Below are 6,268 nucleotides of genomic sequence, written 5' to 3' on the forward strand. Positions count from 1 at the left end.
TTTGACGCCGTGGGGTTTGGGGTGTAGATTTATTAGGAGTGTCAAAACATTCGGTTGAGATGTAGATTTGATCTTACAAAAGGAATGTGATCTAGTTTGATATTGAAAAAAAAATAGTTAGATGAATATATGGTTAAAAATGCTTGCACTTACCACCCAAATCTCTTGAGTCGATTTGAATCTAAGAGACTAGTTCATCTCTGTTCTGTGTTTCATGGGGCCTTTCCAACCCACGAAGTCACTGACATCCGTGATTTTTTTATTTTTTTTTTCACTTTTTTTTATAATATGGATGAACCTTATAACATTTTAAATTATTATTTTAGTATTGATAATGCAATGGCAAAGAATCTGTTCAGAGACTTGAATCTTAACCTGTAGGTCATCTTCATTCTGCTCAATACTGACTATTAAGATTTTTTTTCTTAAGTGAATCCTAATTTTAAATATATATTATTATTAAGAATGTAGCTCTAATATCATACGAGATATAGGAATTCCTGCTTTAATTAAATTATTAACAATAGTGATATGCACTGTTTATACGATCAGATTATTATACAAAATATAGACAGCATGTATTTAGCAATGAAATGTATAATTGTGATTTCTCTTGTTTAAAGTAAATTCCACACATAATTTTTTAAATACTTTATTTCAATATCCATTAAGATCTCTGGTATTAACAAAAATTTTATTGACAATTTGCAGGAAAAACTATAAAGCCTCCCCATTGCATTTGTTAGAGGAAGGTCACTGAAGCAGGTTGTTTGCACATGACTAACACTAGAACAACATTTGTAACAACTTCACCGAAAAAAGGTAAAAGGAAAAAAGAAATTCAGTGAAATGTAGGAATTCTAGAATATTTTTGTGCACAAGTGAAAGGAAGTTTGAGTTCTGATAGACTTTCTAATAAACATTTTTTTTAAAATCCCTAAGTATTGATCTCTCTTGTTGAAGTTCTTGAAAATTATTATTCAGTACCTTTTCTTTAATGTTAACTGTACATCAGACGACATTATTTTCCAATTAGAATGTAGTCACTAAAAGAAAAACAATTTTTGCCCTCAGCTCAAAAAGAAACACTAATTATTTTTTCCCCTAATATAAGAGCTTTGGGTTTTTTTGAGGGAACCACCCTAAATTCGGCCCCATTTTTTAAGTTACCACCCTTAATTACTTGAGTTTCAAACTATCACCCTTGTGTGTCATCCCATCAACACATAATACCCTATACTTGATCCAATTTTCCATCTAAAAAAGTATAGTTTGGTAGATTTATATGTGTAAATCTGTCAAACATATAAATCTACCAAACATTTGATGGTAAATTGAACGAAAGCAGACATAAGTGTTATATGGTGGCAAAATAGCACAAAAGAGTGACATTTTGAGTATCGGATAATTATATGGGGCAACGTAAAATAGGTCCTAGTTCAGGGGTTTTGCACTGAAAAAAAACCCAAAAAAGGTAATTTAACGTCATATAATCGCCACATTATATTTTAAATAAACAGAAGATAATATCTTCTATGATTTAGGGAGATTCACAGTGTACGTGTTAATATATAGTTTTTAAGTGGTGTAAGTGGCACCGATACTACAAAATGACATCTACAGTTGTATTTCTATAGTTTGCAGCATTAGGAAAGGAAATATCCGTGAATAATAATAGTAGTATCTTTGATGTTTCTAGCTATTTCAGACGTGTGTTTCTTTTTTTTAATTCTTATGAGCTAATTTAAAAAGAAAAAGAAAAAGAAAAAGAAAGTTGTACCTGGTGTTTTAAGTCTTGGTGTTAGCATGGTAAACTATCTGCTTCAGTGGCCTTCCTGTAACAAGGTCAGTCATCTGGATAATATGTGAAAGTTCGTATCTTCACCATCCAGGGGAATAAAAGTCCAGTAGGAGAATTCAGTTGAGTTTCTATTTGTTCATGCATCTTCTTACATCTTGGCTGGTTGAGGACCCGATTAATACTGGTCCCTCGATCGACACAAGATACTGCAATTGAATCTCTTGCTGACCGCAAAGCTCCCTTTTTCCAGAGCTGTCGCCGCCAAACATCGTTCTCCAAGGGACAGTCATCCTGCCCTTACCTGCCCATCATTTTCAAGCAACAAATATTGTTGTCCTCTGTTAGAGCAGAAGGATCAATATCTTTATGTTGAGAAGAGAAGAAGCTAACTCTTTTATAACCTCTTTCTTTGAGGGAAAATCTGGGGCCTGTCGATGGAAGACCCAGGATGGGAGAGAAAAGATCTCGAAACCCCACACTCTTAAGATTCTAGTTTTATATTTCAAAGTTTTTTTTTAACTATGATTTAACTGACTTGAACGTTGGAGGAGCTTTGGTTGGCACCCAATCCTGGCGCCTGACATGTTTATTTCTGCTCGCAGGCTGTCCAACCATTGGATCTTAGCAGTTCAGTTCAGGTACGATCCTAGCCAACTCCTCGCTGCGGCGTCTCTCCTTCCCACATCAGCAACTTCCGGAAAACCCTACTCAGCATCTCAAGACAATTAGAGTACTGCTTCGTCAGCTCCAACAACGTTGGAGCCACAGGACGCTTGTTAGCAAACATTGTTAAATGTAAGTCTTCTAGCTTGAAATTACTTGAAACATAATCTGAAATTTGCAGTTCGAAAACCCCCTTAAGTTTGGCATTTCTGAGATAACTCCCCTCGACTTTTTTAATGGGCGAGAAAAGACCCCTTAACTTTGGGGGGCCCTGAACTTGTTCTATTCCACTAAAGCAATTGGCTTTAGTCTCAAAAGTAGAGCCATGAAGCCTAACGTGTAACGTTGCAGGTATATCTTTCTCGGGCATATACTTCCACATGTGACATGTTAGACTTCATGGGGTTACTTTGGAGAAATAAATTGAACAATCTTCAACTGGTTTAAGAGGAATGAAACAAGTTCAGCGGTACTGTTATGTGAAAACCCCCTCAAAATTAAGGGGGTTTTGTACATATGGAAATAGTTAAGGGGGTTATCTCAAAACGGCCAAACATAAGGGGTAATTTATGTAGTTTACTCTTCTTCTTAACTACGACAAGATCTCTGAAATTTTGTTAACTGAAAAAACAGATGCGGAATAAACAATAAAATGAAGGAAAAGAATTCAGAGGAATATATTAGGAGGAGACAAGAACAAGATTAGAATACAAACGTACCGTGATTTATGAATCAAGGAGCCACAATATTCTGAGATGGTCATCTGTTTCAGTGTAAGAAAGATGATCTTAATATCTGACAATATTCATTGTCTGTATCTTCGAGTTTATTCTGAGAAACTCTTGTTACATCCATGCCAAATTTAGGAGTGGCAAGCAAGGTGATTGTTAGACCTTTTTGAAGCCAAACCAAAGCGAGTGCATGCAGCATTGAGAAGAATTTTGCGGATTTTAAGTTTTAGTTACGACTAATACATCCATTCATCCAAACTTGTCGAGAGGTATTCTACAGATTTTGTAATGGGAAACAATTATGGGGATATAGGGTTTATTTCCAACCATCTGTTTCTTCTGTGATCTTTTGTCTTTTCTTCCCTAACAATTCTGCTGAGATCTAATATACGGATGTTCTGACAAGAAGCAATATTGTATCCAAAGCTATAAACTACAGGAATCTACAATGATACATATTCTCTTAATTTTCCACTTTTTTCATTTATATATGTTTCTGAGAGGAATATTCTCAAACCCTACTTCATTTAATTAAAAATATTCCAAAAAAAATAAAATAAAAATAAAGAATTCCTCTATAAAGCAAAGCCTTCACTACATTATGCTCTACAGTCTGATTATGCGGTGTGTGCTCTATTTCGTGTTTCTTTTATCAATGATAGTCTGTCCATTTCTAGTCAGATTGTTAGCCAACACTGTAATTTGTTTTGTTTGCATAACCGCATTCAGATGAAGCTGATTAGATAAAAAGACTGCTCCAAGAATTTCTCCTAAAAATTAATCCTGCAAATACACGCAAAGAGCCTGTCAAATTATCAAACTCAGGGTCTCTTTTGTAGGAAATAATTTGAGTTCCCTATGATTGTAATAATATCAAAGTTTCAGCAGGCCCATGTTATTAGCTGTCGTTCCAACTCCAAAGAGTTGTTGGAAAAACAAAATCAACCAAACATGCAATTGTAAAGACACTTGAAAGATATATTATAATAGAAATTAATCCATGTTTAGAAATTAGAAAAGTTGAAGGCCTCACTTACCATGTGATGATACAAATGATGTTTATTCTGTAGTTTGGGCAAAAGTGATAATAGACAGTAGACGAAGATTGATTAAGGGGTCTTGTGAGAAAAGCTGCAAGCTTTTAAGAATCTTAGTGAAAGAAGACACATTGTGCTGAGCGTGGATAGGGATGAATGTAATGTCAATATCAGATTCTTTTAACTGTTTTTGCAGCTGGAGGATCAAGAAACATGTTGAACTCCGTGTTGTGCGCCGCGGAAGCCCCAAACAGACAAATCAAAGGCACACACACAATAACAATAGTAGACCACAATGAACACAAGCCAAACAATCACAGCAAGAACACAAGATATACGTGGTTCGGCAATGTGCATACGTCCACGGGGAAAGGAGGGGGAAGCTTTACTATTCAAATCAAAGGGGAATACAAATTAGGGTTACAAATCTTACCCAAAACCCTCTTACAAGACCAATAGATCTCTCCAATAGACTCCAACAATAGAAGCCCTCTAAATCCCCTTTCAGCAGCTCAAAATCGCCCAAAACTCAGCCCTAGAAACGAGTTTAGGGTTTAAATACAACTCACAAACGAAACGGGTCTGGAAACAGAACCCAACCCGAAACTGCAGCGTCGGTCGACCGGACCGGTCGACCGCGATCCATCGCGGTCGACCGACCCGGTCGACCGCCCTCCTTCCAGCAACATTCCCAGAATCCAGAGAGATTGGCGGTCGACCGGCCCGGTCGACCGCTACCATCTTCGGTCGACCGGTCCGGTCGACCGCCACCAATGCTGAAGCACAGTGAACAATGTGCACGAATGCGGTCGACCGGGCCGGTCGACCGCCACCCAATTTGCCTGAATCTTAACCTGTCTGCTGCTGTCTGCTGCTGATTCTACAAATCTCCACCTCGGCGAACGTTTGCCAAAACTGAGCCGACATCAAAGCACCCCCAATCAACTTAACCGGCTGCATCTGCAAGACTGCATACGTATCCTCTTGCCTAAGGAATCAAGCCGAACGTAGTTCATCCAAATGGCCGCCAACGGCCTCAACAATGAAGAATATTCAAAAATTTCAAACAATGACCAAACTTCACACCTGGTACGACTTTGGTCAACATATCAGCAAGATTGTCCTTAGTGTGGACCTTCTCCAACGTGACATCACCATCATCTAATACGCCACGTACAACGTGAAATCTGACATCAATGTGCTTCGTGCGTGCATGATAGACTTGATTCTTCGCCAAATAGATAGCTGACATACTATCACAATGTACCTGAATGGTCTCCTGTGCAATCCCCAAATCATCCAACAAGCCATGTAGCCACAAAGCCTCCTTCACTGCTTCAGTCACCGCCATATATTCCGCCTCTGTAGTAGAGAGCGCCACTGTAGACTGAAGAGTACATCTCCAACACACCGGTGCACTAGCTAATGTAAAAACATAACATGTAGTGGACCGACGCTTGTCAAGATCTCCGGCATAGTCTGAATCCACGTAGCCAATACAATCCTGCCCTGTCTCATCATTCTTCGCAAATATCAACCCAACATCCACGGTACCCTTAATATACCATAGAATCCACTTCACGTTCCCGGGGTTGTGCATGTACCTAGATACCATGCTCACGGCCTGTGATAAATCTGGCCTAGTACACACTATAGCATACATCAAGCTACCCACTGCGCTGGCGTATGGAACCTTGGACATGTAGTCCCTATCCTCCACTGAAACTGGTGACATCAAAGCTGAAAGCTTAAAGTGTGGAGCTAATGGAGTATTCACCACCTTGGTATTACCCTCAAAACTGAATTTCTTCAGCATCTTCTGCAAGTAACTCTTCTGTGTAAGCTTCAATCTCCCCTTCACCCTGTCTCGTTGAATCTCCATACCCAATATCTTCTTAGCCTCTCCCAGGTCCTTCATCTCAAATTCAGATGACAGCTCCTTTTTCAATTTCCCAATAGCTGAAGTGTTCCTGGAAGCTATGAGCATATCATCAACATACAATAACAAATAAATGTGCTCACCATCCTGTTGCTTG

The 6,268-nt window shown here is 38.5% G+C and overlaps 1 long non-coding RNA gene across 1 annotated transcript; it reads left to right on the forward strand.

Annotated features, from left to right (window-relative positions):
* LOC109829561 lies at window positions 2,253–3,595 on the forward strand. Its single transcript, XR_002244072.1, has 3 exons — window positions 2,253–2,596; window positions 3,098–3,237; window positions 3,331–3,595. It is a non-coding gene; the product is annotated as an uncharacterized LOC109829561 (long non-coding RNA).

The sequence above is a fragment of the Asparagus officinalis genome, chromosome 2 (genome assembly GCF_001876935.1).
Source record: "Asparagus officinalis chromosome 2, Aspof.V1, whole genome shotgun sequence".
NCBI classification, from domain to species: domain Eukaryota; kingdom Viridiplantae; phylum Streptophyta; class Magnoliopsida; order Asparagales; family Asparagaceae; genus Asparagus; species Asparagus officinalis.